Source organism: Aquila chrysaetos (assembly GCF_900496995.4).
Source record: "Aquila chrysaetos chrysaetos chromosome W unlocalized genomic scaffold, bAquChr1.4 W_unloc_9, whole genome shotgun sequence".
Taxonomy (NCBI): Eukaryota; Metazoa; Chordata; class Aves; order Accipitriformes; family Accipitridae; genus Aquila; species Aquila chrysaetos.
In genome coordinates this window covers 178,734-203,857 of record NW_024470329.1, presented here as the reverse complement: position 1 = coordinate 203,857, position 25,124 = coordinate 178,734, and the positions used below count along the sequence as shown (strand labels likewise).

Here is a 25,124-nt window from a genome sequence, read left to right as displayed (position 1 = left end):
TAAAGGGCACTTAGAAGCTGCACATTCTATGCTGCTACGAAAACAATATGAACAAATCGAGGATGAAGGAATTAATCCTATCCTCGGGTGGGCAAAAGAAGAATTAGATCGATTTAATGAACAAAATCAGGATAAAATAGAAAAGGGGGGATTGTAATGAACGGGTTAACTTTGTTCATGAAATCGCATGTGGAGGTAGGGATATTCATTCTTCACTTATCTAAGACCATGAGTACCGATGATTAGCATATGTAGAGAGACGTTTACAGAGCATGAATGGGACTTGAGTCACCTAAAGAACAGCTGAGGAAGACTTGGCCTTCATCCCAACAACCACCAGAAGGCAAATTACGACCACTTAACACCTGATGGCACAAGATACCGAAGATACCAGCCAGCCGTCACTGTATCAGGGACTAAAAAGACTGTATAAATAAAGAGGCTCTTCCCTTGTTTGGGCGTGAGCTTGTGGCGGAGCACTGTCTCCCCGGCCGCCCAGCGCTGTTTTGCTCTTTTATCGCTTGCTAATAAATTCGATCTTTTATTTAATACAAATTGGCTCCTCCAATTTGTCACGAGCGTCTATAACAGGTTCTATTCTCGCAGTTTTAAGGATGCAGAAAAAAGATATACTGCTTGGGAGAAAGGTTTGTTTGTAGTCAGTTTAGCCTTGAGAGAGGCTGAATGGACTATTCGATAGCAGTCTATAGTGCTTAGAGGCCCGTTTAAAGTAACCAAGACTGTTTTAGCAGGAACTCCGCCCCCTGACAGGGTGGCTCAGAGACCCTCTTTTCGGAAATGGTATGCCCAGATAGAGCATTATTGTAACATTTTTACTGTGTCTGAGGGGGCAGCAAAGATGTTAACCATTCAAGAGGAAACAAGCCCAGACAGAGAAACACCTGAACTTCCTCCTGTAAGACAAGTGGCCCTCCCGTTTTCTGAACAGTTGCAGAATGTTTGGTTTACTGATGCTTCCTCTAAACGAGAAGGAAAAACTTGGAAATATCGAGCTGTAGCGCTCTGCGTAGATGAGGACAAACAAATAATCACTGAAGGGGAAGGTAGTGCTCAAGTAGGGGAATTAGTTGCAGTATGGAGTGTTTTCCAGCATGAAGCTCAATCTACCTCTCCTGTCTATATCTATACTGATTCCTATGCTGTATTTAAAGGCTATACTGAATGGCTTCCATTCTGGGAACAAAACGGGTGGGAAGTCAATAGGATACCTGTATGGCAGAAAGAAAAGTGGCAAGATATTCTAACCATTGCTAGACAAGGAAAATTTGCAGTAGCCTGGGTGGCTTCCCATCAACAGGATAGCACCCCTGTTAGCCAGTGGAATGGCAAAGCTGATGAATTGGCCCGATTAGCTCCCCTCCAGAACACCCCAATAGCAGAAGACTGGGAGCGATTGTTAGAATGGCTACATGTAAAAAGGAAACATTCGGGGATTAAAGATCTCTATTGTGAGGCCCAAGCTCGAGGTTGGCCAGTTACCAGGGAAGAATGTAAAACTTGTGTGTCTGCCTGTGAACAATGTCGTATCCGCTTGGAAAGACACCCCCTGGAAGGTGACCCCCCTACACCTAAGGGAGGGGAAAGGGTTGTGGGAGGCTTGGCAAGTGGACTACATTGGCCCCTTCCGAAAATCAGAAGGAAAGCATTATGTGTTAGTTGGAGTAGAGATAGTGTCAGGATTAGTCCAGGCCGAAGCCTTTGCCAGAGCCACTGGGGAAAACACAGTGAAAGCTTTGAAAGAGTGGTTTGGCACTTTCCCCAAACCTCACTCAATTCAGTTGGATAATGGTTCCCACTTTACTGCTAACATAGTCCAAGATTGGGCAACCCAGGAAGGGATCTCGTGGGTACGCCATACTCCGTATTATCCACAGGCAAATGGAATTGTGGAAAGAACGAATGGATTGCTGAAACGCTTCCTCAAGCCACATAAGCCTGGATGGGCTGAACGGCTATGGGATGCAGTGACTAGTGTTAACAGTCATTGGGGAATGAATGGGTGCCGGAAAATTACAGCGTTTTGCCCAAAGACCCCAACCATTATGCCAGCTCCAGATAACCCGGATCATCCCAGAAATCCATCACACTTTCCGGGCCAACCAGTCTTAGTTGAACTCCCCACGGTGGGAACCGTACCTCTGGTACTGGAAACACCAATGAATAAATATGCTTGGAAAGCAAAAGATGCTTATGGAAGGGAACATAAAATCAATACCAGGTGGATTATTCCATCCTTCTAATAACAATTTGCTTCCGGTTCCTTAGAACGAACCAAGTCTGTTTTTTCTTTTCTCGCTCAGGTGAGAACTCTGGAGCGTGCCTGAGGAAATACGTGAAGCTGTTAATTGTTTGTGTAGTTTTGTCAGTGATTGCTTTGTTAATATTTACAGGATGTTTGTTATACCACCGCAGATGTTGTTTTGGTCAACTATTGTTGCCGCCTTTAATATCTGGGGAAACTCCTGTGCCCCTCTTTTCGGCTTGGAGTGGCAAAATGAATTTGTGGCTCTAGGCCAGCAAGTGGCCAACACTTTTAATCTGACTAATTGTTGGATATGTGGTGGGCCCTTAGGTTTGGAAAGCTGGCCATGGACTGCTGTCCCTATTTCCCCAAAATAGTTAGTGAGTAATTACAGTGAGGTCAAAAATTATTCTTACTGGGGTGAAGACACGCAGCCCTGGACAATACAGTACCCAGTCCAAGGTGAATATTGTCTGAACTGAACACAGAAAGATGGTATTTCCGTGGGAAATAGAAAGTGCAACTGGACCTATACTTATGACAACCATTGCCTCACTGACGGTTGTAGACCAATTGATTGTTCAAACCATAGGGCAGCTATGTCACTGCCAGAGGGGGACGACCAGGCATATTGTCGCCTTTTGAGTTCTAGTTCTCCAAATTTTGTGCCTCACTGGTCCGGATAGGCCTGGGTGAATCAAATAGGGCACAGGAAACAGTTTTCCCATTTTTGGTCTTCCACTAATCAGTCTAATAACCTTCTTAATGTTACCTGCTTCTGGCACCATGGTTCTGGTGCCTGGAAATGCAGACTCACTGATAAAACATATTCTCGTCTCCCTGATGGGACTCAAATTTGGTGGTCAAGTGATAATAAAGACCACTGTAAGGGACATTTGAGTATAGGTCCGGATGGGCTTCCTATCTGTTGGGACACCACAGAGGAAGTGGGAAAAACTGTGGACAGGTTGTCCGTCAGATCATCCTCTGAGAGTAGGTAATTCAACATATTTCCAATCACCACGGACACCTACCAGTTTGTTTGAAAATGGTACACGAACCTTAAAGGGTCACTATTGGGTGTGTGGCCAACGGGCCTACAAACTGCTACCAGCAAATTGGACTGGAGTGTGTTATGTGGGGGTAATTCGCCCTTTGTTTTTCCTGCTCCCAGACAATGAAGGGGATGGACTGGGTGTTAAAGTATATGATGATCTCAATCGATATCGACGATCCATTGATACCTCTATAGCAGATGGGAGTGGTCAAACCTGGGGCAAAAACAAGTGGACGCCTCAATGTATCATACAACATTATGGACCTGCCACCTGGAACCCCAATGAGTGGGTTAGCGGTGCTCGAGAACCTATCTATAACCTAAATCGCATCATCCGGTTACAAGCTGTCCTAGAGATCATTACTAACGAGACAGCCCGTGCCCTTGATCTATTGGCGGATCAAGCTACACAAATGCAAACAGCAATATTACACCATCACATGGTTCTCGATTACCTGCTAGCCGAGGAAGGAGGTGTTTGTGGTAAACTAAATGATTCTAACTGTTGTTTAAAAATTGATGACAGCGGGAAAATTGTTAAATAAATTACTGCGGGAATACGAAAGCTGGCCCATGTTCCTGTCCAGACATGGAAAGGCTGGGACATTGATATGTTTTCCTGGCTCCCTGGAGGTCCATGGGTTAAGCGAATCCTATTTTACTTGTTGTGTGGTTTTGCCATGTTATTCTTTTTACCATGTGTCATTCCATGCTTTATACAATTGATTCAACGTGTTGTAACTAATATGCAATTTGTAACTACTATTTCGCCTGACGGTGCTAAACAAATTCGCGCTGTGCACCGAACCACACCTTCGGTAATACAGATTGTATAAAATGCTCTTTTCTGGCTTTTCTATATAGCTATCTTTTCTCAAAACCACCATGGGTCCTGAAACAATCTTTGAGCCACGGGGTGGTGTAAGAGGCTGAATTGTTATCTCGAACCATTTGCCTCAAAGATTGTTAGGTGTGAGGGACTGGGCTGTCATCAAGGAACTGTGAACTGCTTATCTTGAGCCCCTTGTCTCTAAGATGGCCTGTTTAAGCAGGACACCCCTCTGTCCATAAGGACGATTACCAGGCCATTGAGGCATCCAGGGGAGGAAACTGGGCTGGAGCTGATAAGATACTGGTTTCTGGTGTCGATCACGCGAAGGTCGTGTGATTGATAAATGAAACCTGCAGCGAATGACATCATCGAAATATGCCCTATAAAACACCATAGAGACAAGCTGTGGGAGCCTTTTCTTCCTCACCAAAGAATTGAAGATTGAGGACTGACAGGACGCTGCTGGATCCATGGTGGTGACTATCCTTGCAACTCTATCCCGACTGCTTGCTTAATTTCTACCTTTTCTTCCATTCTATCCTATTGCCACCATTTTCCACTTTTGATACTTTTGATAATAAAAACTCTTTTGACTATATGGCATTTGACCTCGTCTGTGTCTTAATCTTGCTCTTGGGATCATATCGAAACCTTCCCCGACATTGGATCGGGACAGGGCAGTGAACAAGATAACTGAAGTTCTTTACCCAGTAGTGGCGAACCCATATACCCTGTTGACTGTATTAACACCTGAATTGACTTGGTTTACTGTTTTAGATTTGAAGGATGCTTTCTTTTGCCTCCCTCTCCATAAAGCCAGCCAAAAATTATTTGCATTTGAATGGGAAAACCCCAAGAGTGGTCGAAAGACCCAGCTCGCTTGGACGGTGTTGCCACAAGGATTTAAGAATACTCCTACCATTTTTGGCAATCAGCTTGCGAAAGACTTAGAATCCTGGGAAGCCCCGTCTGAGGAGGGAAAGCTGTTGCAGTATGTGGATGATATCCTGATCGCCACCAAAACAGAGAAAGATTGTATGACGTGGACGGTGAGTCTGTTGAATTTCCTGGGACTCCAGGGGTACCAGGTATCCAAGAAAAAGGCACAGGTAATGCAACGCAAAGTGAATTATTTGGGCTATGAAATTAGTGCGGCACAAAGAACTTTGGGACAGGCCCGTAAAGAGGCAATATGTCAAACTCAGAGACCTCAGACAGTAAAAGAGTTACGGACTTTTCTGGGAATGACGGGGTGGTGCCGATTGTGGATCTATAATTATGGATTGCTTGTTAAACCACTGTATGCGTTGACAGCCACTGAGCAGAAACACCTTGAGTGGAGCAAGGAGACCGAACGAGCCTTTGAGCTACTGAAAAAGGCTTTGATGTCAGCCCCGGCCTTAGGACTCCCAGATGTAAGCCGTTTTCTTCTTTACTCCCATGAGAAGCAGGGCATTGCCCTGGGAATATTAGCACAAAACCTGGGTCCATATCGATGGGCAGTTGCCTACTTCTCTAAGCAGTTAGACACGACTGCAAAAGGTTGGCCTGGATGCCTGTGGGCAGTTGCGGCTGTGATACTAAATATACAGGAAGCTGTCGTGGTTTAACCCCAGCCAGCAACTAAGCACCACGCAGCCGCTCACTCACTCCCCCCCCCACCCAGTGGGATGGGGGAGAAAATCGGGAAAAAGAAGCAAAACCCACGGGTTGAGATAAGAACAGTTTAATAGAACAGAAAAGAAGAAACGAATAATGATAATGATAACACTAATAAAATGACAACAGCAATAATGAAAGGATTGGAATGTACAAATGATGCACAGTGCAATTGCTCACCACCCGCCGACCGGCACCCAGCTAGTCCCCGAGCGGCGATTCCCCACCCCCACTCCTCCCAGTTTATATACTAGATGGGACATCATATGGCATGGAATACCCTGTTGGCCAGTTTGGGTCAGGTGCCCTGGCTGTGTCCTGTGCCAACTTCTTGTGCCCCTCCAGCTTTCTCACTGGCTGGGCATGAGAAGCTGAAAAATCCTTGACATTAGTCTAAACACTACTAGCAGCAACTGAAAACATCAGTGTTATCAACATTCTTCTCACACTGAACTCAAAACATAGCACCGTACCAGCTACTAGGAAGACAGTTAACTCTATCCCAGCTGAAACTAGGACAGAAGCCCGAAAGTTTACTCTGGGCCAGAAAATGACTGTTTTGGTGTCTCACACAGTATCAGCAGTACTGGAAGCAAAAGGTGGACATTGGCTCTCTCCACAAAGATTCCTGAGATATCAAGCTATATTGGTAGAGCAGGATGATGTGGAGATTGTAGTCACTAACATTGTCAACCCAGCTTCTTTTCTCAGCGGGAACACAGGAGAACCGGTACACCATGACTGTTTGGAAACCATTGAAGCAACATACGCCAGTCGCCCAGACCTGAAAGACAGCCCCATGGAAAACAGGGAAACTTGGTTCACAGACGGAAGCAGTTATGTCCTAAATGGTAATCGACATGCAGGATATGCCGTCACCACCAGCCAAGAGGTAATAGAATCAGGGGCTTTGCCCATGAACACTTCCGCACAGAAGGCAGAAATAATTGCTCTAACCCACGCCCTGGAGTTGGCCCAGGGCAAAGTTGTGAACATTTATACAGACTCAAAATATGCCTTTGGAGTTGTACATGCACATGGAGCAATTTGGAAGGAGAGGACTACTGAGTTCTCAAGGGAAAAAATCAAACACGCAGAAGAAATTCTGAAGTTACTAGAAGCTGTCCAGCTCCCTAAGAAAGTGGCAATTATGCATATTAAGGCACACCAGAAAGTGAGCTCAGATTTGGAAAAAGGGAACGAGCTGGCGGACAGAGAGGCAAAACAAGTGGCCAAAACAAAGGTAAAAATAGAAGGGGCCTTAATTCCTGATAGACAAATCTCCCTAGAAGGTAAGCCAGAATACACCAAGGAAGATCAGAAGCTCATTACAGATTTAGAAGGATCATATAATGAAGAGGGGTGGGCTCATACCCCACAGGGAAAGCTAATCGTTCCCTCTTGCTTATTATGGCATTTGATACGGGAGGAACATAAGAAAAGACATTGGGGAACAGAGGCTATGTATAATCATTTGATAAGAGAAATTGTGGCTAGAAATTTATACACCACGGTGAGACAGGTGATTCAACAGTGTGATCTTTGCCTCCAGACTAATCCTAAGAATACCCCCAAGCCAGAAATGGGCCAGATTGGAAAAGGCAATGGGCCTGGACAACAATGGCAAATTGATTTTACAGAACTTCCAAGAAAAGGGGGGTATCGATATTTATTGGTATTAACTGATACCTTTTCAGGTTGGCCAGAAGCATTCCCAACAAGAACGGCTAAAGCTCGGGAGGTAACTTAAATACTGGTACAAGAGATAATACCACGTTTTGGGGTTCCAGCAACCATGTCCTCTGACAGAGGACCACATTTTGTCTCAAAAATAGTACAACAAATTAGCCGCCATTTAGGTATAGATTGGCAGCTTCATACTCCATATCACCCCCAGTCGAGTGGTCAAGTGGAAAACATGAACCACTTAATCAAACAGCAAATTGTGAAATTAGGACAAGAAGCAAATTTGACATGGCCTCAGTCTCTCCCTTTAGCCCTTCTGCGTATACAAACAAGACCAAGGGCAAAAGAAGGACTGAGCCCCTTTGAAATTCTGTATGGACAACCCTATGGGATACAGAGAGGGGTGTCTGTACAAGCGGGGGATGAAATTATGACTTCTTACATGGTAGCATTAGGTAAGCAACTTAATAAAATCAGGAAGCATGTGGTAGGGACTCGAGGGAGAGGTTTGGATGGGCCTGTACATAATATACAACCAGGAGATTATGTGTATATAAAGTCTCTTACAGAAAAACTCTGGAGCCGCAGTTGGAAGGACCATTTCAAGTATTACTTACCTCCTTCACCGCGATTAGGATCAAGGACCAGAGCGCCTGGATCCATCACACTAGGGTGAAGGCGGCACCCAAAGGACAATGGACTTCACAAGAAAAGGGACCTTTGAAGCTCAAATTTGTAAGACATTGATTGTCATGCTCCTCAGTTGGACCTTGCCCAAGGGGCAGGCTTGGGATCAAAATACTTATTTAAATATGACAGAGAGTATCTCGAAAGTACTAAATTTATCAGATTGTTGGGTATGTAATCCCCTTCCTCGGGGGAACATGGAACTCCCCTTTCTAGGAGTCCCAACCACAAATTGGACATCTCTTATTAAAGATGGGCCAGACAGGAATGGATTATGCCTTTATGGAAAGGGAAATACCCAGCGGGGACCCAGCTTTGATCTGGAAGTACCTGACCCTAAAGAGGTCTTAATTACTGGCCGTTGCTTAAATATTACTGATAATATTTGGGGAGACATGGATAATTGTAGCCTTGCGGAAAATCTGGGAACTTTTGATAAAGGAAAATTAGAACGTCTTGGACTGAACTTAACTATCAGTTTCTATTATATCCGGAAACCAAAGAGGGGGCCAGAAAAGAAGGGGCAAGAACAAGACAGAAGGGAGACACATCTCGGTCCAAGATGCAACACAGGGCCTGGATACTGGTGGCTCTGTGGGGATGGCAGGGCCAGAAAGAGTTTACCCCAGAACTGGAAGGGACACTGTGTTTGGGGGTACCTTGCACCTCAGATCAGTATATTCGAGGGAGCTTCGCCTCCCCGAGGGATTTTGAGAACACCTTGGCTCCGTGTAAAACGGACTGAAAACCCACTAATTATTCGAGGTACTAGGTACCATAGTTTTGTCCGATGGCTAATCCCCTCTTTAGGGGTAAGCGAGTTGGAGAAAGCTATCGTGAATATATCTGCTACATTAGAGGTTATAGAAAATGCTACAATTGATGCAATTCGAGGGCTGCAACTGGAAATACAATCCCTAAGTAAAGTAGTACTCCAAAATAGAATGGGATTGGACATGCTTTTAGCAAAAGAAGGGGGCTTATGTGTAGTTATAAACCAAACCTGCTGTACCTATATCAATCAAAACCAACAAATTGAAACAGATCTTGAAGAAATATGGGAAAAGACTAGAATACTACATGAAGCTTCCCAAGATGACACTTCTTGGGACTTGACAGACATATTAGAAAAATTAACCTCCTGGTTGCCAAATTTGACATGGTTGAAGCAATTGTTTGTCACTATAATAATCATTATTCTCTTGTCTGTGGCTCTTGACATAGTGGTTCGATGTGGCTTTTTGTGCTGTAGGAATACAGGAGACTCTTACAGTGAATGGAAAAAGAATCAGTTACGACGAAAACTCGAGACCAACAAATACTTTAAGAGGATGCTAGATAGGGAAACAATGTATTAGAAGTACTAGGATTAGATATAGTAAAAGAATTTACTATTTTCTAGAAAAGGGGGGACTGAGACAAGGGGAGTCAAAAGAATCTCAGTAGACATAATAAAGGGGGATGAAAGATGCTGTTTAGCACTTACATTGTTGAAATTAGCTGACGTAGAGACAGTCCTTGATAAGAAGAGCTGGTCCTAAGAACCAGCCAATGAGGTAGAGACAGTTCCTGATAAGAAGCAGGAGCTGGCCCCAAAAGCCAGCTAAGACTGGTCTTGCAGCTTGGGTGAATACCAAGAAATCACTGAGCCTGCGCAAGAAAAGAGGTTACTAGTGGTGACGGAGTCATCTATCTTCATCTCTGCGACCACCAGACGCCCACCATAAAGAGGCACTGTGCAAGCGCAGTTGAGAGAAGACTATGGAAATGACCTCTCGGAGCTAATTTTAATATGAAGCGGGGATAGGTCATGCATATGTATAGGCGTATTGTGAATATGTAACACTTGACTGTATACACTTGAAGCGAACTGCCAAGTCGGGCGCGCACGACTTTGGTGGGAGTACCCCCCGTGCTGCCCAGCGCTGAATGAACATACCTACTTTACAATCTCACTGACTGTGGAGTCTGTTTCCGCACGTCACGCTGCCGCCAGTCCCTCTGTCCCGTTCCTTGTCCTGCTTTTTGTCTCTCCATGTCTCACACTCTATCCCCATCTCTTTCTCTCTCCCTCCTTCCTTTTTTCCTCCTTCTTTTTCTCTATATCCTTTATCCTGTTGCTCATCAGTATTTTTTTCCTTCTACTCCTCTATCCTGTTCCCTGTCCCTTACTTCTCTGTCAATCCCTCTGTCCTGTTGCCTATCATTATTTTTGCTGTCTGCATCCCACTACCCTGTTTCCCATTCATCTCTTTTGGCTCTATTCTCCCGTCCTGCTCCCCAGCCGTATTTTGTCTTTCTCCAGCTCTCTGACATGCTCCCCACCCTCCTTGTTTCCTCTGTCATTCTTTCCGCTTCCCTGTACCTCTCACTCTGATACCTTGTGTCCCACGTGCTGTTTCTCTCTGTTTACACCCCACTGTCTCGGTCCCCTCCCTCTCTTTGCCTCTCTATCCCTCTGTCCTTGTCTCTGTTTTTTCTTTCTCCATATCTCTGTCCTGCTGCCCATGCCTGTCCTGCTCCCTTTTTTTTCTCTTCTCTCTTGATTACTCAGCTTTTCTTCCTGTCCCTATTTTTTCTCTCTTCATCCCTCTGTCCTGCTCTGTGTTCCCTCCCTCTCACTCCCCCAGTGTCCTGCTGTGTGTTACCCATCCTTCTCCCTGTTGATTTTTCCTCTTGCTCTGTCCCTTTGTCCTGCTCCCTATAAGTATTTTTTAATTCTCTGTATTTCTGTTCTTCTGCACATTGCCATTTTTTCATTCTCCATCTCTCCTGCTCCCCATCCCCTGCTTTCTCTCTGTCATTCTTTCCTCTTCCCTGTACCCGTGCTTTGCTGTATCCTTGCATCCCTCTCCCTCCCTATCACACTGTCTTGCTCCCCATCCCTCTTTTTTTTCTTTCTACCCTTCTAATGTGTGTGTCCCCCAACCCACCCTTTTACATGCCCTGGTCTTTCTCTCTACATCTTTCTGTCATAGTCCTTATTTTGCTCTTCTTGCTCTTTCCCTCTCTCTTCCTCTATCCTGCTGCCCATCGCTATTTCTTCATTTTCCATCCCTTTATCCCGCTCCCTGTCCTTGTCAATCTTTCCCTTTGCTCTGCCTCCAGTCTTTGTTTTCTCCATCTCTGTCATTTTCCCTGTACCTTTTTCTCTCTGCTGCTCAGTCTTCCTCCCTCATCTTATTTTTCCCTTTTTGCTCTCCCTCTCTTTTTCTCTGTGACCCTCTGTGCTGTTCCTTTTATTTTCTTTCTCTAATGATCTGTTGTCTTACCTGTCCCCCTCTCACTGTCTCTCTTCCTCTGTCCTGCTCCCTGGCCCTATTATTTGTTGCTTCACTTCTCTGTCCCACTCTCTGTCCCTGTTTTCTCTGTTGCTCTCATTGCCTCCCTATGCCAGCGTCCCGATCCCCATCCTTCTCTCTTTTGCAGTATCCCGCTTTCTGGCACCCTGTCCCTCACCTGTTTTCTATATCCCGCTGTCCTTCCTCCTGTTTTTCCTTGTCCCTCTGGCCTGCTACCCATCATCATTTTTTCCCACTCCACCTCTCTGCCTCTCTCTGTCTCTAATATTCCTTTCTCCATCTATGCCCTGTCCCTTTTCTCTTATTGTCTCTGTCTTCCACCCTCCAACTAACTTTTTGTCTGTACATGCCCATACCAATGCCTGTTCCATCATTTCTCGCTATACCCCTCTGCCCAGCTCGCTGTTCCATTATTCCCCTCTGTCCTGCTCCCTGGCCTTTTTTCTCATCCTGCAGCCCGGAGCTGGTTTTTCTCTCTCCATCCCTTTGTCATGATCACTGTCTCTCTTTTCCTCAATCCCTCTGGCTTGTTTCCTACCTTCTTTCTCTCTCCCTCTGTCCTACTCTTGCACGTACTGCATGAGGGAGCAAGACTACGTGTCTAGGAAGCTTTGTCTTGTAACAGCTGTGAGACACCCACGTATTCTCTTAGGTGGAAGACAGCCAAGCGACCGGAGTTAACAGAAGAGGAAGGGAGGGGAGAAGGAGAAAGAAGCAGCTGAACTGGCAAATTCTCCTGGCAGCGTCAAGAGCGAAAGCTGCGGTGAGTCCCGGGCCCTCAGGGCCCTGTCACCCCTCTTGGGCGTCCCAGGCCCTCCCTGCCCCCATCTTTTTCCCATGCCGCTGTGCTTTTCTTTTTTTCCTCCCCTGTATCTCCTTTTTGAATTTTGCTCTGAGCAGCTCCCTGTCCCCATCTTTTAGGTCTTCTCTGTCTCTGACCTGTAGCCCATAGCTAACTCTTTCCTTCTCTGTCTTTTTCTGTCTGGCTCCTAGCCACTATTTTTGTATTCCTCCCTCTCTGTCCTGCAGCTCATCGGTATTTTTGCTGTTTCTGGCTCGCTCTGTCTGGCTCCCTGTCATTCAAGGTCTCCCTTCTTGGCTCTGTAGCACATCACGAATCTTTTTCTTTCTCTGTCTCTCTTTATCCTGCTTCCAGCCCCTCATTTTCAATTCCCTCCTCTCTGTCCTGTTGCCCATCGGTATTTTTTCCTTTCTCCATCTCCCTCTCTCTTGCTCCCTGTCCCTGTTTTTCTAAGTCTTCTCTTTCTGCCCCCTAGCCCGTCACTATGTTTTTCTATCCCTGTAGCGTTGCTACATATCAAGGTGCCACGATTAGATCACTGGTCGGCCCGGACCAGGGAAGAGACAGATAACACACATGGTGTGAGTGCCAACTCCGTCTTTTATTGCGCAGTTAATTCCTTTTATACTAACAACGGTAGGTGGGATCACTGATATGTCATAGGGAGGGCGACGACTAGCCTTCTACCTTTCCGTCACATCGCGAGATCTTCCGAACGCCGTACCCTACATATCCCCATCTTGGTTTGTCTGGCTCCCCGTCCCTCTTTCTTCATTCTGCCCTATCTGCCGCATTGCCCGTTGCTTCTTTCCTTTCTCCCTCCTCTCTGTCCATCTCACTGTCCCCATTTCTAAACTCTTCTCCTCTGCCTGGTAGCTTGCTGCAGCTTTTTCCCCTTTCCCCGTCTCTCTCTGTCCAACTCCCCTGTCTCTAATTTTTATTTCCTCTCTCTCTCTCCAGAAGCCTGTCAGGACTTTTGCCCTTTTCAGTCTCTCTGCCTCCCTGCCCCTGTTTTTTGATTCCTCCCTCTCTGCCCTGTTACCCATCACCATTTTTATGTTCTCTCTCTTGTCCAGCTCAAGATCCTGATTTCTTTTTTAAAATTCCTCCCCCTCTGCCCTGTAGACCACCGCTTCTGAAGTTGTCTGTCTTCGTCTCTCTCTGGCTCCCTGCCCCTGTTTTTTCATTCCTCCTTCTCTGCCCTAGAGCAGCTTTCCCCCCCCCCCCCCGGCTCTCTCTTTCCAGTTCCCAGGCCCTGTTTTTCAATTTTCTCTTTCTTTGCCCTGTGCCACATTGTGATTTCATTTCTTTTGCTGTCTCTCCCTCTCTGGCTCCCTGCCAGGATTTTTTAATTCCTCCCTGTCTTGTAGCCCATTGCTGTTTTTTCTTTCTCTGTGTCTCTCTGTCCAGCTCCCTGTCCTTACTTTTTTTTTTTTTTTAAATTCCTCCTCCTCTGCCCTGTACATATCGCTCTTTAAAGTCCTCCTTCTCTGTCCTGTGGCCTACTGTGATTTGTTCTTTCTCTGTCTCTCCTTTTTCTGGCTTTTGGTCCCTATTTTTCAGTTTCTCCCTCTCGGTCTTGTAGCACAATGTTGTGATTGATCTTTCCTCATTTCTCTCTCGTCCAGCTCCCTGTCCCTGTTTTGTAATTCCTCCCTCTCCGCCCTGCGGCCCGTTGCTATTTTTCCATTCTCTGTCCTGCTCCCTGGCCTGAGTCTTTAATCACTCCATCTCTGACCTGTAGCAGGGGGGTTTTTTGTTTGTGGTTTTTTTTCCTTTCTCCATTGCTCTCTGTCCAGCTCCCCATCCCTGCTTTTTAATTCTTCCCTTGCTACCCTGCGGCCCATTGCTATCTGTCATTGCTTTCTCTGTCTCTCTCTGTGTGGCTCCCGGTCCCTTCCTTTTTGAAATTCCTCCCTCTCTGTCTTGGAGCCCATTGCATTTTTTCCTTTCTCTGTCTCTCTAGCTGGCTCCCTCTCCCTATTTTTCTTTTTTTTTTCTTTCTCCATCTTTCTGTCCAGCTCTGGATACCAATTTTTTAATTCCTCCTTCTCTTCCCTGCAGCCCATCTTTCTTCCCCCTGCCCCTTATTTGTCTCACCACCACCACCTCTGGCTCCCTGTCGCTGTTTTAATTCCTCCCTCTCCACCCTCTGGCTGTTGCTATACTTCCTGTGTGTGTCGCCCTGCATTGAGGAGATTGAAGTAGACGGACGCCTGTAATCTTGAGAGCAGACAACAGACGACACTTTATTGCTAAAACACACACATACTTATAGTCACATATTCTGCAAAGTCACTGTACACGCGCACAAGCATAAAATATGATTGGTTATATCAACACTGTACACGCACATAAACATAGGACATAATTGGTTATACCAATTAAAACACGCGAAACTTGTCTCAGTCTAATTGGTCAAGATAAACTGCCGAATTGAGGTTCTTTGTGCCAAGTTCCCTTTATCGTGGAATGCGCACCTGTGTTCTTCTAATTGGCATCCTTCTTTTTTAGTCTTCTTGTTTATTCTGTTCAAGGTCTTCTAAAGGCCTCTGGAATGCTCTTGCGACCGATGTTAGCTAAATATGTGTCCACACTGCATCTGGTCCCATCCCTATCTTTTCATTCCTCTCTCCTCCCTGTAGCCTGTCGCTATAACTTTCTTGTGCTGTCTCTCTCTGTTTGGCTCTGGATCCCTGTTTTTTTCTTCCTCCCTCTCTCTGCCCTGTTGCCCCTGGCTATTTTCTCTTTCTCCATCTCTCTCTGCCCACCTCCCAATCTCTATTTTTTCATTCCTCCCTCCCTGTCCCATAGCCCATCGGTATTCTTTCTTTCTCTGGCTCTCTTTGTCTGGCTCCCTGTCCCTGTTGTTCAGTTTCTTCCTTCTCAGTCCTGCAGCATGTTGCGATTCTGTTTCTTTCATTGCCTCTCCTTTCCCAGTCCCTCACTTTTAATTCCTCCCTCTGTCCTGTTGACCCTCGGGTTCCCCCTTGCCTTTCTCCATCTCACTCTTTCTTGCTTCCCGGCCCTGTTTATTAATTCCTCCCTCTCTGCCGCATAGCCCGTCACTTTTTTCTTTTCTCCATCTCTCTATGTCAGTCTCACTGCCCCCATTTTTAAATTCTTCCTCTCTGCCCTGTACCACGCTGATATTTTTGCCTTTCTCCAACCCTCTCTGTCCAGCTCCCTGTCCCTATTTATTAATTCCTCCTTCTTCCTGCACCCAGAGCTATTCCCTGCGATTTCCATCTCTCTCTGTCTGGCTCCCTGTCCCCAGTTCTTAATTCCTCCCTCTGGCCCCCATAGCGTGTCTGGATTTTTCCCTGGGTCTCTCTCTCTCTGTTGGGCTCACTCTCTGCATTTTAATTCCAGAGTCTCTGTCTCGTAGCCCCATGCTATTTGTTTGTCTTTTTCCATCTCTCATCTGGCTCCCTGCCACTAGTTTTTACTTCCTCCCTATACGTCTTTTAGCCCATTGCTTTCCCTCCTGCTTTCTCTATGTCTCTGTCCGGCTCCCACTCCCTGTTCTTTAATTCCTCCCTCCTCCCTGTAGCCCACTGCTATTTTTTTCTGTTCTCTATCATGCTCTGTCTGGTTCCCTGTCTCTATTTATCAATTCCTCTCTCTCTGCCCTGTGGCCTGTTGCTTTTTCCCATTTTATTTCTGCCTCTCTTTCCGTCCAGCTCCCTGTCCCTGTTTTTTTAATTCCTCCCTGTCTTCCCTGTCACACGTGCGATCTTTTGCCTTTCTCCACCTCTCTCTGGCAAGCTCTCTGTCCCTATTTGTTAGTTCCTCCCTGTCACCCCATCTTAATTCTTCCCTCTCTGCCCTGTAGTGTGTGTAGCTATGTGGCTTGTTTTGTGTTGTTTCCCATCCCCCTGCCCCTTCCCTCCATCATTTGCTGTCCTGACTCCCTGTTGTTTCATTCCTCCATCTGTGCCCTGTTCCTTGTCATTTTTTTGTCTTTCCTCATCTCTCTCAGTCCAACTCCCTGCCCTTGTTCTTTTTAACTCCCTCTCTGTCATGCTGCCCATATCAGGTTTTTTCTGCATCTCCATCCTGCTCCCCCTCCTTCCTTGTTGGTCTCTGCCCTGCTCTCTCTTCCTCCTCTCCCTGCTGCGTCTTTCTCCATCCCTGTCAGGCTCCCTGTCCCCGTCCTTCTCTTGCTGTCCCGTTCTCCGCCTCACGCTTTCTCGTTACACCCCCACTCTCCAGCAGGCTGCCACTTTTCTCCTCTCTTCTAGCGTGCTGCACCCTGATCATTTTTGGCAGCCTCCACCTCTGCCCAGCAGCTCATCAGCCCAGGAGCCAACCAACTGACTGCCAAGGTGTCCCAGGGGCAGGGGGAGCATCGGGGCCCCAAGCCCTGGAGTAGACTTGCTCCCAGAACTTATTACATGCATGACTGAATAAACACTTGCCATCTCCTTTACACTCCCTTTGCACAGAGTGAGGAGCTGTGAGGGAATCCAGGGGAGGAGGTGATGCATTGTGGGGGTCAGGTGATGGCCCCCTGGTGGTCCTCCTGGGCTCCAGCTGTGGGCCAGGGCTGGAGGAGCCCCAGGTGCAGGCAGTGAGGATGATGGCAACAGCCCCTCCCTCTAATGGTGTAAGAGACTGAATTGTTATCTCGAGCCGATTGCCTCAAAGATTGTTAGGTGTGAGGGACTGGACTGTCATCTCAAGGAACTGTGAACTGTTTATCTCGAGCCCTTTGTCTCTGAGATGGCCTGTTTAAGCAGGACACCCCTCTGTCCATAAGGACGATTACCAGGCCATTGAGGCATCCAGGGGAGGAAACGGGGCTGGAGCTGATAAGATACTGATAAGGTCGTGTGATAGACAAAACCTGCAGCACGTGACATCGTCGAAATATGCCCTATAAAAACCCATAGAGACAAGCTGTGAGGCTCCCACCACCAAAGAATTGAAGATTGAGGACCAACGGGATACTGCTGGATCCATGGTGGTGACCATCCTTGCAACTCCCACCACCAACTGCTTGTCTGAGGACCAACAGGACGCCACTGGATCTGTGGTGATGACTATCCTAGCAATCCTATCCCGACTGCTTGCTTAATTTCTACCTTTTCTTCCATTCTATCCTATCGCCACTATTTTCCACTTTTGATAATAAAAGCTCTTTTGAGTATATGGCATTTGACCTTGTTTGTGTCTTAATCTTGCTCTTGGGATCATATCAAAACCTTCCCTGACATTGGATCGGGACAAATGGGGTGGCTGCCTGTGGAGGGGCCAGCACTGCCCTGCCCCAGCTGGCTGCAGAGAGGCAGAGGGAGGAGTGGAGCAGTTGCCGAGCACTGCCAGGCTGTGACTGTGCCGAGGGAGAAGACGAGTGGGGCTGCGTGATGCTCCCTGACCCTGTTTTTCTTCTGCCATGTCCCTGCAGAGCTCCTCCTCCCTTTTTTATTGATTTCTCCATCTCACTGTTCTTTTCCCTGTACCTTTCTTCCTCTGCTCCTCAGTCCTTTTCCCTTATTTTATTTTTCTCTTTCTGTTCCTCTCTCTTGCTCCCCATCGCTGTATTTTCATTCTCTGTATCTGCTGCCACAGTGACAACTGCCAAGTTGTCCCAGGGGAAGGGTGAGTGTACTGGCACCGAGCCCTAGAGCAGACTCACTCCCAGGACTTATGTGCATTAACGAATAAACATTTGCTCACCACCCACCGACCGGTGCCCAGCCAATCGCAAGCTGCGGCATCCCCTGGCCAACTTCCCCAGTTGATATACTAGGCGGGACATCATATGGTATGGAATACCCTTTTGGCTCATTTGGGTTAGCTGTCCTGGCTGTGTGCACTCCCAGCCTCCGCTGGTAGGGCAGTATGAGAAGCTGAAACGTCCTTGAGTTAGTATAAACACTGCTTAGCAACAACTAAACCATCAGTGTGTTATCAACATTATTGTCATCCTCAATCCAAACCACAGCACTATACCAGCTACTAGGAAGAAAATTAACTTTATTCTGGCCAAAACCAGGAAAGTCCCTCTGCTCTTTACTGCATTTCTTTTCAAACTTTCTTTCTATGCCTCCCTCTATCTGGCTCCCTTTTCCTCTTTTTTTATTTCTTCTTGGTCTTTCCTTTACCCCATCGGTTTTTAAATTTTCTTTATACATATGTTTCTCCCCAGCTCCCCGGCCTTATTTTTTAATTTGCATCCATGTGAATCGTACCCTGTCGCTTTTTGAATTTTTTTTTCTATTTCTCCCTCTATCTTCCTCCCTGTCCCTAGTTTTAAATTGTTTCCTGTACCCCGCTGCTTTCTAGTTTGTTTCTATGTATCCCCCATCCGTCTCCCTGTCTTTATATCTGAATGTTTTCCTATCTGTCCTGTACCCTGTTGCTTTTAAAGTTTTATTTCTATGTCTCCCTCTATCCAGCTCTTTCTATGTCTACATTTATCAAGCTCCCTATCTGTATATTCTGTTTTTTTCCTGTCTGTCACGTACCGTGTCGCTTTAAAAATGTACTTGCTATGTCTCCATTTATTTAGTTTGCTGTCCCTATTTTTTAATTTTTTCCTTTCTTAGTCCCATGGCTTTTAAAATTTTTGTATGTCTACTGTTATTTAGTTTTCTGTCTCTATTTTTTTAATATCTTCCTCTCTTAATCCCCATCACTTTTAAAATTTACTTTCTATGTTTCTGTTTATTTAGTTTTAATTTTTTCCTTTCATTCCCTCATCCCTGTTGCTTTTAATATTTTCTGTCTCCTTTTATCCAGTTCACTGTCTGTATTTTTAATTTTTTTCTTGTCTGTCCTTTACACCTTTGCTTTTTAAATTTTCTTTCTTTGTCTGTGTTTTAGTTCATTGCCCTTATTTTCCAATTTTTCCTTCATTTTCTTAATCCTTTTTTTAAAATGCCCTTTCTATGTCTATTTTTATCCCATTCACTGTCTTTATTTTTTTAATTGCTTCTTGTCTTTCTTTAGCACTGTCGCTTTTAAAATTTTCTTTGCATGTCTACATTTCTCAAGCTCCCATCCCTATTTTCTAAGTCTCTCTCATCTGTCGTGTACCCTGTCGGTTTTTAAATTTACTTTGTATGTCTCCGGTTTAGTTCGCTGTCCCTATTTTTTAAATTTTTCACTTTCTTCCTTAATCCTGTCGCTTTTAAAATGTTCTTTCTATGTCTACTTCTATCCAGTCCCTGTTTCTATTTTTTAATTCTTTCCTGTCTGTCACAAACTGCATTGCTTTTTAAATTTTCTTTCTATGTCTACTTTTATCTAGTTAACTGTCCCTATTGTTCTAATTTTTACTGTCATGATTCTTTTTGTTGTGATATTTTGTTTCTGGGTGTACTTTTAGCTCTTTTTCTCTCCCTATCTGTTAATTTTTTCCCATTTATTGTATCCTGTTGCTTATAAATTTTTTGCTCTGTCTCCTTTCATCAAGATATCTCTTCCTGTTTGTTAATTGTTGCCTGTCTGTCCTGTACCCCATCGCATTTAAATTTTCTTTCCTCGTCTATTTTTACCCAGTTCACAGTCTTTATTTTTTAATGCATTCTAGTCTGTCCTGTACCCGGTTGCTTTTAAATTTTTTTCTCTGTGTCTCTGTCTATTTAGGTTTTGTCACTATTTTTTCTTTTTTTTCCCGTTTTCACTTTTGAATTTTTGTTTCTGTGTTCACTTTTATGTGTTTTTGTTTCTATTATTTACTTTTCCCCCGTCTTCTACGCTGTCACTTTAAAAGTTTTCTTTCTATGTCTGCTTTTATCAAGATGTCTAACCCTATTTTTTTTATTAATTCCTGTCTGTCCTGTGTCACGTCACTTTTAAATTTTTTCCTTTATCTACTCTTATCCAGTTCACTGTCTTTATTTTTTATTTCAGTCTAGTTTTTGCCGTACCCTGTCACTTTTTAAATGTCTTTTCTATGTCTTTACGTTGGCTGTTCCTGTTTTCTAATTTTTTCCTTTATCTTGTTGCTTTTTAAAGTTTGTTGGTTTTTTTCCTACATCTCCTTTTTTCTAGTTCCTGTCTCTGTTTAATTCTTTCTTGTCTGTTGGATGATCTCTCAATTTTTCAATTTTCTTTCTAGGTCTCTGTTTATTTAGTTTGTTGTCCTTATTTTAATTTTTTTTTCCCCCTCCTTTAATGCCTTCATTTTTCCATTTTTTTCTATGTCTACTTTTATCTAGTTTTCTGTCCCTATTTTTAAATTTTTTTTCTCCTCTGCCTTGTACCCCTTTGCTTTTAAAGTTTTCTTTCTGTGTCTACTTTTATCAAGCTGTCTATCCCTTTTTTTTTTTTAATTCTTTCTTGTTTGTCACATACCCTGTTGCTTTGTAAGTTTTCTTTGTGTGTTTCTTTTTTTTTTCCTCTTCTCTTAGTTCATCCCCTGGCTTTAGAGGGTCTCCTCGGCACACTGTTATCTCTGGAGCATAATTTGTACCCCTCTCGGCTTGTCAGAACATCTCAGGTCATCCCTGTTCCTCAGAGCAGTCTTTCTCTCCTCTCCTCCATCTCGCTTGCCTCCAATGGGTTCAAATCCCCTCCCAAGTACCTTTGTGCCCTCGAGCCGTCCTCTGTCTCTCTGGCCACCTCAGCACCCCTCTATTTCTATCACGATGCTTCCCACGAGTGTCTTTGTGTTCCATTGCTATCCTAGAGTTCTACAGCAGGCTTTGTACCCTTCTTATTCAGAAACAACTCTTTCTCAGGCTTTCATTGTGCTGCAGAGCACTCTTACCTTCCCCTCTGCCACATTGGATGCCTCCATTTGGTCCCTGGTCCCCTCAGGACATCTGTACTCTGTTCAGATCCCTTCCCAAGTACCTCATTGTGTCAGCAATCCTTTGTTTGTCTCTATGTCCACGTTCCTCCCGCCCCCTGGAGCCCTCTCATTCCCATCAGACACTTCCTGAGACCATCTGTGCCCCGTGGCACCCTTTGAGCTCTGCAGCCCTCATTGTATCTCTTACTCAGACAGAACCCTTCTTTGGGCTTCCCCAATGCCCCAGAGCTCTCTTACCTTATACACTGCCATCTAGGGTGTCTCCGTTCAGTCGCTCATCCCCTGAGGACATCTGTACATGGCTGGGACACCTTGAGTTTTGTGTCGTGTCCCAGAGCCGCCTTCTGTCTCTCTTTTGCTTTTGGCACCCTTCTCCTGCCATCGTCATGCCTCTTGAGGCCGTCCTCGTGCCCCACGGCCCTCTTTTGGCTCTGTAGCACGCTTTGTGCCCTTCTCCCTCCCCAAGAGCCTTTCCCAATGCCATCTGTCATCTCCAGAATGTTCGTGTTGTCCTCTATGCTAGCTAGGATACCTCTGCTGAGTCCCTGGTCTCCTGAGGACATCTGTAGTCTGTTCAAATCCTCTCTGGACTTCTTATCATGTCCTCGAGCCTTCTTTTGTCTGTTCCTCTCGGAAGCCCTCTGCTACTGTCACGATGCCTCCCGAGGTCTTAGATGTTCCCTGCGGCACACTTTTAGCTGAGTAAGTCCCCCTTTGGACTTGTTTTGTCGCAATCGCACCTAAGATCTCCATTTCCAAAAAAGAGCATTCTTTTTCTTCTCTATGCCATCTAGGATGCCTCCCGAGACCTTCCTTGTGCTGCATAGCATTTTGGTAGCACTTCTCTTTCAATCTCTCTTACCCCTCTGAGCCCTTCCCAACCCCTCTGCTCCCAGTCACCGTGCTTCCCGAGACCATCTTTGTGTACCACAGCCCTGTTTTAGCTCTGTAGCAGACTTTGATCCTCTCTCATTCCCTCAGAAACCCGTCTTTGGGTTTGTTTGTGCCTCAGAGCGCTCTTATCTCTGCCATCTAGGGTGCTTCCATTTGGTCCCCAGCCTCCCGAGGACACCTGTACTCTGTTCACATCCCATCCGCACTTCCTCCTTGTGTCCCTGAGCCTTCTTTGGAGTCTTTGGCCCAATCACGGCCCCTGTAACGGTGTCACGAAGCCTATCAATGCCTTTGAGGTTGCCCTTAGCACACTTTTAGCATTGTAGCAGACGTCACGTCCCTCTCGTTCCCTCAGAGGACTTCCTGAGTCCATATCTGTGACCCGGTCCAGACACACTGTCCTCTCTTCCTTCTAGCCATGCCTCTATTCATTCCCTGGTCTTCTGATGACATGTTTACTCTGTTCGGATCCCCTCTGGATTTAATTGTCATGTCCCAAATCCTTTTTCTGTCTCTCTGGCTCCCTTGGGACATTTCTTCTCCCAGTCGCGATGCCTCCCGAGACCTTTGTCATGCTCCACGTCCATCTTGTAGCACTTTAGGTGAGGCCATCTTTGAGCCATAGAGCACTCATTCGTTCCTCTGCGCCATCTAGAATCCCAATGTTCGGTCCCCGGCTGCCCAAGACCATCTGTACTCCACTCAGATGATCCCCCGAGTTCCTCCTTGTCGTCCCTAAGCCGCCTTTTGTCCATCAGTGCGTGATCCCGGAGTCGTCGGTGCCGAATGCAGAAATCGCCGTGAGCCAACGGGGAGTAGCAGGGTTTGCTTATCTGGCGAGATAAGACGGCGTGGTCTAAAGCTGCCAAGCAACGCCTGAGGTGAGGCAAAAGTCTAGCTTTGGTAAAGCTAGAAAGACTCTTGTAAATAGGCACAGAATTCCTCGGCTTCCATAGCGACTCACCACGTCCCACCAACCTTGCAAGCTGCAAGCCTCGCTGAGGGCCAATCGGCACATGATAATTGACTTAGTCCCACCTCACGAGAGTGTAAATTTGGCCTTTAGAATCCTTCATTTTAAGGATGAGAACTTCAACTACCGGCCAGGTCAACAGGCCCGGACCTCTCTCCCCCCCAAGCAGGAACGCCTCTTTGGTAAGATTTGAGCCTTCGACTACGTCGGAAGTTACCTGGGTGTAGTGGGTTGACCCTGGCTGGGTGCCAGGTGCCCACCAAAGCCGCTCTATCACTCCCCCTTCTCAGCTGGACAGGGGGGAGAAAATATAACAAAAGGCTCGTGGGTCAAGATAAGGACAGTTTAATAAAGTGAAAGCAAAGGTCGCACGTGAAAGCAAAGAAAAACAAATGATATTATTCTCTACTTCCCATCAGCAGGTGATGTCTAGCCACTTCCTGGGAAGCAGGGCTTCAGTACGCGTAGTGGTTGCTCCGGAAGACAAAAATGCCTCCCCCTTCCGTCTCCCTTTACTTAGCTTTTATATCTGAGCTGACGTCATATGGTATGGAATATCTGTTTGGTTAGTTTAGGTCAGCTGTCCTGGTTATGTCCCCTCCCAAGATCTCGCCCTGCCCCAGCATGCCATTGAGGGAGGGGGCAAAAATGTTGGGGAGACAGCCTTGATGCTGTGCCAGCGCTGCTCAGCAGTAACCAAAACACTGGTGTGTTATCAACACCTTTCTAGCTACTAACGCAGAGCACAGCTCTATGAGGGCTGCTATGGGGAGTATTAACTCCATCTCAACCAGACCCAATACAATCTCCATCCCTTATTCCATACCATTTGTGTCATGCTCAGGTCCCACATAATTTAATACAGATGTCTTCTAACCATGCCATTGTATTTAATTCTCATTACTGAAATCCCTTCTTACCAACACTTACAACTGAAACTACATACTTAAACCACTTTTATACCCAACATACAGATTTATACATTCTTATTAATTACTATCCCCTGTCCTTTAACAGATAGGTATTCCATGGGCTTCTTCCACTCCTCCAGATGTTCACACACAGGTTATGACTTGGGCCCCATCCATCAAGATGAGTGGTCAGGGCAGGAGAAGCAGTATGTTCGAATGTTAGGCACCAACACCGGCTTGGTTTGGGTCACCGATGCACTTGTCTGGTTCCTTGCGAAGTTCACTCCTCTGCAGTTCAGGTCATTCCTGCTACATTACTTCCTACAACATACAACTCACATCACAGATTATTTTTCCCTCAGGTCATTCCTGCTACATTACTTCCTACAACATACAACTCACATCACAGATTATTTTTCCCTCAAGGTTAAATGTCCTTGAGGCACACACTGGGTCTCCCCATCCTTCCGCATTACCCACCAAGTACACCCAGGTCCCTGAGCAAAGACGATCCCACGAATGGGTTTGCCTTTTCCCATGGGAGGAGAAATCCACACTGCCTTCCCCAGCCACTTCCCCACGTGCACTACAGGGACCTTATCTCCTCCCACAGTATGTAGGGGTTTTGTTTGGGCAGGACCAGGACGGTTAGCAGATCCTCTGGTGTTAACTAGCCAAGTGGCTTCTGCTAAATTTGTATCCCAATGCTTCCATGTCCCATTGCCTAGCGCTCTCAACATAGTCTTCAACAGTCCATTATATCTCTCAATTTTTCCAGATGCTTGCGGGTGATAGGGTATGTGGTACACCCACTCAATGCCATGTTTCTTTGCCCAGGAGCTTATGAGGTTATTTCGGAAATGAGTCCCATTGTCTGATTCAATTCTTTCTGGGGTACCGTGTCGCCATAAAATTTGCCTTTCAAGGCCTAAGATGGTGTTTCAGGCAGTGGCATGGTTTACAGGGTATGTTTCTAGCCAACCAGTAGTTGCTTCCACCATCGTGAGTATGTAGCGCTTGCCTTGGCGTGTTCGTGGCAGTGGTCCAATGTAGTCAATTTGCCAGGCCTCGCCATATCGAAAACCCAGCCAGTGCCCTCTGTTCCAGGGAGACTTTACTCTGGTGGCTCGTTTGATTGCAGCACATGTTTCACATTCATGAGTGACCTGTGTGATGGCTTCCATGGTCAGGTCCACCCCTCGATCACGAGCCCACCTATATGTTGCATCTCTCCCTAGATGTCCCGATGTCTCATGGGCCCATCGAGCTACAAATAGCTCACCCTTACGCT

The 25,124-nt window shown here is 45.9% G+C and overlaps 1 long non-coding RNA gene across 1 annotated transcript; it reads right to left on the bottom strand.

Annotated features, from left to right (window-relative positions):
* Positions 1-11,233: 11,233 nt before the first annotated feature.
* On the bottom strand, positions 11,234-13,632 carry LOC121233077. The gene is made up of 2 exons (XR_005931859.1): positions 13,018-13,632; positions 11,234-12,780 (listed from the first exon to the last, which is right to left on the bottom strand). It is a non-coding gene; the product is annotated as an uncharacterized LOC121233077 (long non-coding RNA).
* Between the last annotated feature and the right edge of the window lie 11,492 nt (positions 13,633-25,124).